The 12,715-nt window shown below is 48.5% G+C and overlaps 2 protein-coding genes across 2 annotated transcripts in view; one reads left to right on the forward strand and one right to left on the reverse strand.

Moving 5' to 3' along the window:
* The window catches only part of PHC1 (polyhomeotic homolog 1), a 249,717-nt gene that overhangs the window by 168,442 nt on the left and 68,560 nt on the right, over positions 1-12,715 (reverse strand). The gene's annotated exons all lie outside the window — the stretch shown is intronic.
* LOC125436354 (vang-like protein 1) overlaps positions 1-12,715 on the forward strand; it is a 60,920-nt gene that overhangs the window by 20,567 nt on the left and 27,638 nt on the right. The window lies entirely within an intron of this gene.

Below are 12,715 nucleotides of genomic sequence, written 5' to 3' on the forward strand. Positions count from 1 at the left end.
GTGTGTTTGTATGTCAAGTGCCATCAACAGAGCCGATGTATGGCGACCCCGAATGGTTTTCAAGGCAAGAGACATTCAGAGGTGGTTTGCCATTGTCTGCCTCTGCTTAATGACCCTGGGCTTCCTTGGTGGTCTCCCATCCAAGGGCTGGCTCTTCTTAGCTTCTGATATCTGATTAAATCGGGCTAGCCTGGGCCATCCAAGTGAGAGCTTAAACCAGAAACCTGTCGGTGATTTTTCAAACTTAGAGATGAAAAACAATCTTCACAGCAGCAGTGGCGTAGGAGCAGCAGTGGCGTAGGAGGTTAAGAGCTCATGTATCTAATCTGGAGGAACCGGGTTTGATTCCCAGCTCTGCTGCCTGAGCTGTGGAGGCTTATCTGGGGAATTCAGATTAGCCTGGGCACTCCCACACACGCCAGCTGGGTGACCTTGGGCTAGTCACAGCTTCTCGGAGCTCTCTCAACCCCACCTACCTCACAGGGTGTTTGTTGTGAGGGGGGAAGGGCAAGGAGATTGTCAGCCCCTTTGAGTCTCCTGCAGGAGAGAAAGGGGGGATATAAATCCAAACTCTTCTTCTTCTTCAAAGTTTATTTCTGAAGAGCTTCAGAAAGCAAATCCTAAGGAATCTGGGGGAGGGGGGGGGGATGAATTTCCCATTCTTAATTCTAACTCTTACAAAACAGTGGCTGAGGTCAGTGGTTCTCGGACGGTGAATTGGGACCCCAAAAGTGGCCAGACTCTTGTCTGATAGTGGCCAGAATGGAGGAGAGAACTCGATGGTAGATTTGGACTTGCAAGTCAGCCATGAAGACACCCTACTGACTGTAATGAAGTACTCATAATGAAGACATCCTGTTGATCTTTCATGCCATATATTTATTCATGCTAAACATAGACAAGACAAAAAAAGATACATGCTTGCTTAGTGTGTATGGGGAGTACAGGTGGAAAAATTCAGCATCATCTTTGCAAATTATACATCATGGGCCAAAGATGAACGAGCCCTCCAGGTTTTTACACAAATGCTATTTTCAGCACCAGACGAGCATCCTCCGAGGGTTATGCTGGCATACTCCTCTCTGGATTGTTACCGCCTCTTGCGATCGCTTTCCTATCATGGTCAACGTCTCCTTACAGGGCTTCCCTTTTTCCTGCTGTAGTCTGCCGCAAGGGAGGGCTAATACCAGGGGAAAGCTTGAAATCCGAGGAACAAAGTGAGACAGGAGGAGGAGGAAGAAGAAGAATTTGGGCTGAAGGCTAGTCTGGAAGAGGGATGTTGGCAGCTTCTCCCAAAATCAGCAGAGGCTGCTGGGAAAGCTCGGAGCCCTGGCCTTGCCCTCTGCCTGTGGTGTGGGGCTGAAAAAAGCTGTCAACTGGGCCTCCCACGCAATCAAATGCTCACACTGGACGCTGTGTCTGTTGGTGTTTGGCTGTACGTTCCCTCAGGGCTGCCTGTTGGTGAACATAGAATCTCAGGCACAGGTGAATTTGAAAACCCCCAAGCAGAAATCTGGTTGCAATTAAAATACTGGCGTGCCGGCAGCTGTATGGGGCAGTGGTTGAGAGGAGGAGGAGGAGGAATTTGGATCTATACCCCACCTTTCTCTCCTGTAAAGAGTCTCAAGGCAGCTTACAAACTCCTTTTCCCTTCCTCTCTTTACCACAGAGGTAGGTGGGGCTGAGAGAGGTCAGAGAGAACTGTGACTAGCCCAAGCCCGCTCTGCCGCCTGAGCTGTGGAGGCTTATCTGAGGAATTCAGATTAGCCTGTGCACTCCCACACACGCCAGCTGGGTGACCTTGGGCTAGTCACAGCTTCTTGGAGCTCTCTCAGCCCCACCCACCTCACAGGACGTTTGTTGTGAGGGGGGAAGGGCAAGGAGATTGTCAGCCCCTTTGAGTCTCCTACAGGAGAGAAAGTGGGGGATATAAATCCAAACTCTTCTTCTTCTTCTTCTTCATGTGGAGGAGTGGGGAATCCAACTCAGTTCTCTAGATTAGAGTCCGCCACTGTTAACCACGGCACCCTGCTGGCTCTCACGATACCCACTGATGCCCTTCCCGGCACCGTCAAGTGTTTTTAGAAAGTGGGCGGGTCCAGGCAGGGATTTGGCCCAGGAAGGCTTCTGGTTAGCCGTTGGAGATTTGATTGACTGTGCAGATGTTTACAAGTTACTTTGGCATCAGTGAAGAGACCTTCACTGAGTGACTGACGGGAAGCTGCGGCCGCCATTTTGTGGCTGACTGTGCCTCCTGTGATTGCTGTTTCATGACTGTGCCCACCACACCGTGTCAGAATTCCAAAGCCACCCCAAAATGTCCTCGAGGTGATGGACATTTGGACCAATTTACTTGGCAGTGGGGGTGAGGGGGAACCTTATGGCCTTACGTGAAATTTTTCCTGGGTCTACTAAACTCACCTAATGCCGAGTCAAAGCTCAGTGTATAGTGCTGTTATACTTCTGACATGGTGAGGGATGGTCCAATCATATTTGCAGCCTACAGAAGAGTACAAAAGTGTACTACTTCATCCCGCATAGTGCGAAAGACAAGTCTGGTCATGAAATCCAGCAAGAACTGAGTCAGCCTAAATTCTGGGCAGCTGTCCCAACCACTGGGGTGAAAACAGTGCTAAACTTGCAGGCCATGTTGCCTCTGTGTGGGAGGCTGTTTTTAAAGTTGTGGGAGGATCCAGAGAAGCTCAGCAGATGTCATGTGGTGTAGTGGTTACAGTATCAGACTCGGATCTAGGAGTCTCGGGTTCAAATCCCTCTCTGTCGTGCATTGGGATACCTTGAGCCAGTTACATTCTCTCGGCCTCAGCTGCCTTACGGGGTTGTTGTGAGGGTAAAACGCAGCACAGGAGAGTGACGTAATCTGCTTTGGATCCCCATGGGGAAGGAAAGCTCAGGTGCAGAGAAGGGAAAGTTGCAGCTGGAAATCTGGAAAGAGGCTAGTTTTTGAGTGACTTAAGAAGGGATTGTGGTGGAGCATTTGAGCTGCTTGGCGCTCCACATCTTTCGCATTTAGGCCGCAGCTCACTTGTGTACACTGGAACATGGGTAGCCGCTTATATAACTCAAGCATACCGATTGATGATCTAGGACTGGCTGGATGAGGAGGAGGAGGAGTTTGGATTTTTATCCCCCCTTTCTCTCCTGCAGGAGACTCAAAGGGGCTTACAATCTCCTTGCCCTTCCCTGCTCACAACAAACACCCTGTGAGGTAGGTGGGGCTGAGAGAGCTCCGAGAAGCTGTGACTAGCCCAAGGTCACCCAGCTGGTGTGTGTGGGAGTGTACAGGCTAATCTGAATTCCCCAGATAAGTCTCCACAGCTCAGCGGCAGAGCTGGGAATCAAACCCGGTTCCTCCAGATTAGATACACGAGTTCTTAACCTCCTAGGCCACTGAAGAGTGTTGTGGTAGAATAGTATGCTTATCTATTGACCTAAAGTCAGCAAAGTTGTTTCCAAAGCTTCGAAAGGCTGTTGCTTTGAAATCCCTCCTTTTCTTACCCACAAAAAGAGTCGATGTCCTCCTCTTCTGCTTGCCTTCCCTCACTCTCTAGTAATTTTAGTCTAGACGCTTCCAGAAAATGATGGGTTGGAGAAAGACGAGGTAATTATTGGTCTGTAAAATGGACATGGCACAGTCTTGCTGCTCTACTTTGGAAGACCTGACTGACTACTTTGGAAGGCCAGCCTTTTTCTGACTGAAACCCTGTAAGAAATGAAAGAATGGGAAACAGGGGTTAGAGGTTGGTCGCTTGGCTGTGGTTTGCAAGATGTCCGACCTTCCCAGTCAAGCCACGCTTTAGCCGAACGCGTTTTGAAAGCCTAGGAGAATCATTCACTTTGCTCTGTAGCCTGACCTGTCCCTGCTAGCCGGCACGGAGGCCAGGGGTGGGGCTCTGGTGGGCCCCCGCCCCAAAACCCTGCCCCCGGGTGCGAATATGGGGGTTCGCCCGGAGAAGGAGTTGTCTCTCTATGACATTTCCCCCCAGTACGCCAGGTGCAAGCTCACTCCTTCTTCCTCTCATACTTCTGGCAAGTGGAAGGAGGAGATGGTGGTTGTCTACCCCTGTCGGTGGCCAGGGAACATAAGAACATAAGAACAAGCCAGCTGGATCAGACCAGAGTCCATCTAGTCCAGCTCTCTGCTACTCGCAGTGGCCCACCAGGTGCCTTTGGGAGCTCACCTGCAGGAGGTGAAAGCAATGGCCTTCTGCGGCTGTTGCTCCCGAACACCTGGTCTGCTAAGGCATTTGCAATCTCAGATCAAAGAGGATCAAGATTGGTAGCCATAGATCAACTTCTCCTCCATCAATCTGTCCAAGCCCCTTTTAAAGCTATCCAGGTTAGTGGCCATCACCACCTCCTGTGGCAGCATATTCCAAACACCAATCACACGTTGTGTGAAGAAGTGTTTCCTTTTATTAGTCCTAATTCTTCCCCCCAGCATTTTCAATTAATGCCCCCTGGTTCTAGTATTGTGAGAAAGAGAGAACAATTTCTCTCTGTCAACATTTTCTACCCCATGCATAATTTTAAAGACTTCAATCTTATCCCCCCTCAGCCGTCTCCTCTCCAAACTAAAGAGTCCCAAACGCTGCAGCCTCTCCTCATAAGGAAGGGGCTCCAGTCCCTCAATCATCCTCGTTGCCCTTCTCTGCACCTGGCAACGCTAGCAAGGCAACCCAGCTGGGTGGGAATTAGACATTGGTGTGTTTTAGTTCTTCCGGGTGTGTGTGTGTGTGTGTGTGTGTGTGTGTTTGGTTTGTTACAGCGGCACGGTTTTAGTTTGCTTTTAGATATTTCCAGAAACGATTTGGGTGACCTAACCTGCCCCAGGGCTCTGCCGAGTCCCATGGAACGGGGAGAAATGTGGAAGCCGGGAAAATGCAGGGCCATTGCCGAGGAACCACCTGACGCACTCCCAGGGACAAAAAATTTTGGCTTGGCTTGCAAGTCAGCCTGTAAGGGTGTTTGCCACAGTCCCTTGCCCTAGGACAGTGGTGGCGAACCTATGGCACGGGGGCCAAAGGTGGCACTCAGAGCCGTCTCTGTGGGCACGCGCAGAGTGCCCCCCCCACATCTAGGCTGGCCTGGGCCGCTGGGCTCGATTATTAGCATTAAACCTAAGACCTAGTTTTGGGGAAGCAGTGTAGGTAACCTTGTTAAGCACTGTTAAACCCCACTGATTTTCATGCGAAGAACTAAAGCGTGATCCTTTACCTGGGAGTAAGCTCTGTTGCTGGCAATGGGGCTTGCTTCTGAATAAACCCTCCTAGGGTTGTGATTTACCCATTGGAAGAGTTGCACGGTTGCTTCCAAGCAAAGCCACCAACTACCACCAAGCTTACTCCTGAGTAATGCACGCCTCGTAGCCAACCGTTTTTTCTAAACTAAAACCTCAGTATTCAGGTTAAATTGCCGTATTGGCACTTTGCGATAAATAAGTGGGTTTTGGGTGGCAATTTGGGCACTCAGTCTCGAAAAGGTTCGCCATCACTGCTCTAGGATGACCCTATTCTCTCGCCCCAGGCATTTGCGGGCAGTTCATGCCCTGGGCGCAGTTTCCCCTCCCTTCGTCACTGAGGAGAACACAGCGTAATTGCGGAATCATCTCTCCTGTATGTCCCTCAAAGATCACTCCAATCAGCAAATCTATTTCTTGTCCCCGGACACCCAAGTCCGGCTGGCCTCAACCATAGCCAGGGCTTTTTCGACCCTGGCCCTCCATCTGGTAGAACGCTCCGTCTGAGGAGACCAGGGCCCTGCGAAGTCCATACGACCGAGCTGTCCCACCAGGCATCTGTTTGAGACAGCTATGGTTAACATCTAGAGGCCTCCCTCGTCAACTTTTTCCGTCAACTCTTTCCAACTTTAAATCAATCATTGACCATCAGTTTGCCCCTGGACGTGCACGTTCCAATCTAGTTACGAGCAGTAATTAGTTGCAGATTAAGATCTGTTTTATTAACTGAGATATTGATATCTTTATTGTTTTATAATTGTTTTATGCTACCCCAAGCCCAACAAGGGAGGGGCAGGATGTTAAGACTAAATAATAATATAGTCAAGCGAACAGTGGAGGAGGAGAAACATGCACTGGGCGATTATGTGAATGTCAACAACAAATATTGATCGAAGTGAAAAAAGATATTTACAGAAGACCCAGAGAACCAAACTGGAGTACAGAAAAAAATGTGATTAAACAAGGACTGAAAGCTGGTACCACAAAGCATTTAACGGCCAATTTTGGGAGAAGATCAAGGAGAAGGTAGGCATTGAAAAGACCTGGCTGTGGGTAGCAACTGGAAATATCTTCAAATCGACAAAATTAACATCTGCCAGATTCAGAAGGCACCCTGCTAGGATCCACACGAACACTACGCCGAAACATTACAACCAGAGGTGGGATCCAGCAGGTTCTCACAGGTTCCCAAGAGTCGGTTACTAATTATTTGTGTGTGCCGAGAAAGGGTTACTAATTAGTGATTTTGCCACGTGATTTTTGCCTTAGTTACGCCCCTCCTCTCAGCAGTAGTGCGCAGAACTTGAAGCAGTCTAGCAGGAGGTACACCGGTGTGCGAGGCAGCCTGCGCCTGCGTGCATTCGTTTCCTGCCCAAGGACCGGTGCAGCGGCTGCGTCCTTGCCACAGCCCCGCCCATGAATGCCCTGCCCACGGAATGCCCAGCCACGACCCCATCGTGCCCCGCCCAGCCCCATTGGCGCTACGCCACAGTTTGAATCCCACCACCATGGGAACCTGTTACTAAAATTTTTGGATCCCACCACTGATTACAACCACCTAAACCTCTGGGTGAGGCTCGAATTGTAATGAAAAGCCAATAACCAGCTAAAGAACTGGCAGCTGTGACATTAAAATAATAAGAATGCTAAATAATATACTTTCAATCCACTCTAGCGATTGTTTGCAAGTGAATTTTGCCATCCACACAGTAAAAACCAGTTGCAACGTGCATCAAGAGTGCATTGCTCGACATGTGTGAAAGCTTATGCGGTTCTGCAAGAAGCTATATGCATTGACAGTCCTGGAGACCCCAAAATTAGCCCATTGGCCTTTACCAGGGCTCAGTTGCGCTTCATCCGCATGCAGAGATTACCTCCGAAATGCCCAAGTGCTTCACAAATGCCGTGGTTTACTGTGGCAAATGCCCTGCATTTTTTCCTTTGTCCTTGGCTTCCACTCTTCAGCTACTCATAATGAGTCAATATGGTCATACCTGATTCACAAACAGTGTAACTTAGTAACTGCAGATATGTTGGCATAGTTGGCTGTCAGTTGGGAAGGCTGTTAAATTGGGACGAGAGGTTTTGAACAAATAGAGGGCCTCTTCCCTTTTCTCCCAAGCAAACACTTGGGGGTATAACCCAGTGGCATGGGTCCAAGGGGGCGGCGGGGTGGGTGGGTGCGCAGTGCACCAGGCACGTGCCAGTGCGGGGGCTTGGAGGGGCAGCGGGGGCATGGAGGGGGCACAGTTCCCCCTCGCTCCGGCCCTGGGTATACCCAGTGGTGGGATCCAAACATTTTAGTCACAGGTTCCCATGGTGGTGGGATTCAAACAGTGGCGTAGCGCCAATGGGGCTGGGTGGGGCCCGATGGAGGCGTGGCCGGGCATTCCGGGGGTGGGGCATTAATAATTTCTCTGTTACTGTAAAAAACTCTTACTGTAAAAAAAAAGTTCCTAATTTCCAGCTGGTATCTTTCTGTCCATAATTTAAACTCATTATAGCAAGTCCTATCGTCTACTGCCAACAGAAACAACTACTTCTCCTCTAATGGACTGCCTGCCAAATACTTAATACTTTCAAATACTTAATTTTGTTTCTAGAAATCAAAAGAAGGATACTTTCCTTAAACAAGGAACTTTACCATATTTCTAAAACATGTTTTTAAAACAGCCCAACAGGGAGAATTATCCCGTTTTCTACCTTCGCTAACCAGCCACATAGGAAACAGCAGGACTTAATGATTTTTGGACCTAATGGAATTTCTGACGGAAAAGCAGACCCAATTAGTAACCCCCTCTCGGCACACACAAATAATTAGTAACCCACTCTCGGGAACTGGTGAGAACCTGCTGGATCCCACCTCTGGGTATACCTCTTTTCCTTAAGGGTCCTAAAACAAGAAACATGGTAGGGGGCGCAGGAAAAGAATTTCTACCCCCTGGTATATTGGTAGTTTCTTTGCCTTCTGTTACTGTATGTCAAGGAAAGAATTGGCAAATGCTACATAGACCAAGTTCCTCTATTCCTTTGAATGAAAATTTTTTATTAGTACTTCGAAATCTTTCTAAAGCACGCACACAGAAAAAGTTTCACCAAAGTACAAAGGACTTGTTCCATAAGAACTCCCAGTTTCTTCAGCATCAAATATTCACACTTAAGACAATTTTTTAGCACTGTCGTAAATTAAATCTTTAGCATCATTACAGAAAAAAAAAGTCTAAGTTTTCTCTATAGGTTCTTATTTTAACATTCTTTTATCTTCAAAACCACCAATCATCAATTCATTTTTTTCCATTTTGTCTAAATACTCTATCAAGGGTTTCTAATTGTCCATAAACTTCATCAAATTCTCTTCTTTGAGCAGCAAAGTTAACTTGGTCGTTTCTGCCAACTCTAATACCGCTAGGCACCGTTTTAATTGTAGGTATAGCTGGAGTTGTCAGTTTCTTGCCACTGTCGTCATATATAAAAACAAAGTTCCATGTTTCCTTTACAAACATCTAGCCATAAATCCCAACAGATAAGCTCCTGTTTCATTTGTATATTTTCCTTTAAAATCTTTTGAATTATTGTGTTCATTGACCTCCAAAATCCCTTAGCTTTCCAAGTCCACAATAAGTAATAGAAGACCCCTTCTTGCCGTTCACATTTCCAACACTTATTTGAAACATTTTATACATGTTTGCCAGTTTTTCCGGTGTCATTCCCCAATGATATGTCATTTTATAAAAGTTGATGTATGAAGTCCCTTTGACCACATGTTCTTCCACTGTTCACATTGGATGTTGTCCCCAAAGTTGGTAGCCCATTTTATCATAAATTCTTTGACCAGTTCCCCTTCTGGGGTGCTGTGTGGTTTCCGGGCTGTATGGCCGTGTTCTAGCAGCATTCTCTCCTGACGTTTCGCCTGCATCTGTGGCTGGCATCTTCAGAGTATCTGATAGTAGGAATGGAAAGCAAGTGGAGTCATTGGTGTATCAGCATTGCATTGGTGTATCAGCAATAGTAGAACACTTGATAAACCAACCTGGACACAGAAATTATTTGAAAACACAGAAATTCTGGACCACTCTGACAACCACGACGTCAGAATACACAGAGAAGCCATTGAAATTCACAAGCATATGGACAACTTCAACAGGAAGGAAGAAACCATGAAAATGAACAGAATTTGGCTGCCAGTGTTGAAAAACTCTAGAATCAAGACAGTGACTAATCAGCTCCACACAAACACAGGACAACTATAGACAATAGCAATCAAAGGAAACAAAGACCAGGATACTTCTATTCAGATGCATTCACCTATTGACCTTGCTATCTTCATTGTTACTCCCAGGCTACAGACTTCTTTGTGACTCACATACCAGGCTACTCTATTCAGAGGGCCTCACCTTTTGACCTCACAGTATATATACTCCACTTGCTTTCCATTCCTACTATCAGATCCTCTGAAGATGCCAGCCACAGATGCAGGCGAAACGTCAGGAGAGAATGCTGCTAGAACACGGCCATACAGCCTGGAAACCACACAGCACCCCAGTGATTCCGGCCGTGAAAGCCTTCGACAATACAGTTCCCCTTCTGTTTCCAGTATCAACAGAAGTTTATACATCTTATCAAACTCCATAATTCCTGTCATAAAGCTGCGGTCAACTAGCTGCCTCTAATGACCGTTAATCTCTTGCATAAAATGCATCACTTGCCGGGTGTCTTTTTGATGCAGCTCTACATAGGTATGTCCCTGACCTGGATTACCCGGGCTAGCCTGATCTCTTCACGTCTCAGAAGCTAAGCAGAGTTGACCCTGGTTGGTATTTGGATGGGCAACTTCCAAGGAATACAACGGTCACTACACGGAGGCAGGCAGTGGCTAACCATCTCCTAATATCTTTGGGCTTGAAAACCACGGGGCCATGACAGCCACCCCCCACCCCCCAATACATGTGGAGTATCGCTGAATTTAAGGGATGTATGCAGTGGTAGGATCCAAACATTTTAGTAACAGGTTCCCATGGTGGTGGGATTCAAACTGTGGCATAGCGCCAATGGGGCTGGGCAGGGCACGACAGGGGCGTGACCGGGCATTCCGGGGGAGGGACATTCCTGGGCGGGGCTGCGCCGGTCCTTGGGCGGGAAACGAATGCACGCAGGCGTAGGCTGCCACGCACGCCGGTGCACCTCCTGCTAGACTGCTTCAAGTTCTGTGCGCTACTGCTGAGAGGAGGGGGCGTAACTAAGGCAAAAATCACGTGGCAAAATCACCAATTAGTAACCCCCTCTCGGCACACACAAATAATTAGTAACCTACTCTCGGGAACCTGTGAGAACCTGCTGGATCCCACCTCGGGATGTATGTGTTAAAATCCTTTGACAGTCCGGATGTTTGGAATTTCCCCCTCTCCTTGACCTGTTCCTGGAACAGCGGGCTTCGGTTTCTGGGTTGGGCGCCGTGGAGTTGCGCAGTGTCCTCCTGCCGGAGTTAGTCACACACACACACACCCCTGCAGTGCATTTGTCCCTTGCACCGGCAGGGTGGGTACCCATGCCGTCGCCAGCCTGCGCCAGCTCCCAAGGAGAACACCCCCCCAGGTTGGGCTGCCTGTCACTGGCTTCTAAGCCCCCCCCCCCCAACCTCTTTGTTTCTCATGGGCAAGAAGGAGAAAAGGACATTAATGACAATGAGAGAAGCAAGGAGAATATGCTATTGAGTGTTATTTGGAAAGGTATACGGTTGTGGAGTTTTCTTAGCATTCGGCACCTGGTGTCGTTTGCTACAGCATGTAGTGCTCCAAGTGCCGTCTTTCCTGTTGTGCTGTGAATCGACACTGCACAACAAACTGAATAGTTCTGTCTGTAGGAGTGAACTTGCGCACAGCTCACTGCTGGCAACGGAGATAGTTTGGAGGTGGCGAAAGCAGGCTGTTCCCTTATCAGTGTTAGATTTAAAGCCTGCTGTGAAAACACTCCCTAAAATAATGGCAGGTTAATATTCCCAGACTTGCCTTGACTTGGGTGGCCTCAGGCTAGCGAGATCTCACAAGTTCTTAGGAGCTAAGAAGGGTCGGCCCTGGCTAGTATTTGGACAGGAGATTTCCAAGGAATATCGGGGGTGTGACACGGAGGCAGGGAAAGACAAACTACCTCGAAACATCTTTGGCCTTGAAAGCCCTTCAGGGTTGCCATAAGTCTGCTGTCACTTGATGGCACAAAACAAACCCAGAATGCAGCGGATTGTGAATTCAGCCATCTTGGTTTCTGTTATGACAGATTGTGAGGATTTTGGCAAAAGAATCTCAAATGTCTGGGGAGGATTTCCTGATGGCCTTGGGAGCCGGCGTGGTATAGTGGTTAAGAGCAGGTGTAGTGGTTAAGAGCAGGTTAAGTGGTTAAGAGCAGGTAGACTCTAATCTGGAGAACTGGGTTGGATTCCCCACTCCTCCATATGAATGACAGAGGCTTATCTGGTGAACTGGATTCCCCACTCTGACGTTCCTGCTATGTGACCTTGAGCCAGCCACAGTTTTCTCAGAATTCTCTCAGCCCCACCTGCCTCACAGGGTGTCTGTTATGGGAAGAGGAAGGGAAGGAGAGTTTATAATCCACGTTGAGACTCCTTACTGGAAAGAAAGGGCCTTTCCCCACTCACCGTTTGCTGCGCGCTACTCTTGCCAAGTAGCGCGGGGTCCAGCGGCACTCCCCACTACAGGGGTGGCGACAACGCAGCCGCCCCGACTCTGCCGCTCTCAGCGTGCGTCATTTCTGGCACTGCTGAAAACGGCGCCTTTTGATGACCCCGCGCAGAGGGGCAGTGGGGAAGCTGGGGAACACAATCCCCGCTCTGAAAAGGTCCACGCCGGATGAAACCGACGTCATTTTTAAAAGTGGGGAAATGGCCATAGGCAGGGTATAAATCCGAACTCCTCCTCCTCCTCCTCCTCTTCTTCTTTGAACTCACCAGACTTTGGTGTGACATATCTAGTCTCTTTATCGTTCCGCAAATCTAGTAAGGACTCTTCACTCTCTACTGCTTTCAAGAAAAAGGGGGGGGGGAACCCCTTTTCTGCACCCACAGCAGTTTCCTTGCCAAGTTGCGTCTTGGGCAACCACCGGAAAGGAAACTGGTCCAGTTTAAATGTGTATCTCTGTTTGGTACAAACCTGTGTGTCCTCACTAAAAGCATTGGCTAGAAAGTATTTGGCTGTCCTGGTCGGAAATCCAAACATTGCCCTCTTTGTCCCACGAAGGTGGTCAAGTCCCCCCCTCTGAATTTAACAGGGCATATTTTTCTTTAGCAGCACCAAAAATCTGTCCCTCGAAGAAGTTGCCTGGCTCTGTTTTGGGTAGGGCTGGCAGTGGAAAATCAGCCTCGTCTGGTATGTAAGCTGGAGCTATTTTTGGAGGGTTTTTGTGTGTGTGTTCTTGCCCAGGGGAAGCCGGATAAAAGGTGCCGTTTCC

The sequence above is a fragment of the Sphaerodactylus townsendi genome, linkage group LG07 (assembly GCF_021028975.2).
Source record: "Sphaerodactylus townsendi isolate TG3544 linkage group LG07, MPM_Stown_v2.3, whole genome shotgun sequence".
Classification (NCBI taxonomy): domain Eukaryota; kingdom Metazoa; phylum Chordata; class Lepidosauria; order Squamata; family Sphaerodactylidae; genus Sphaerodactylus; species Sphaerodactylus townsendi.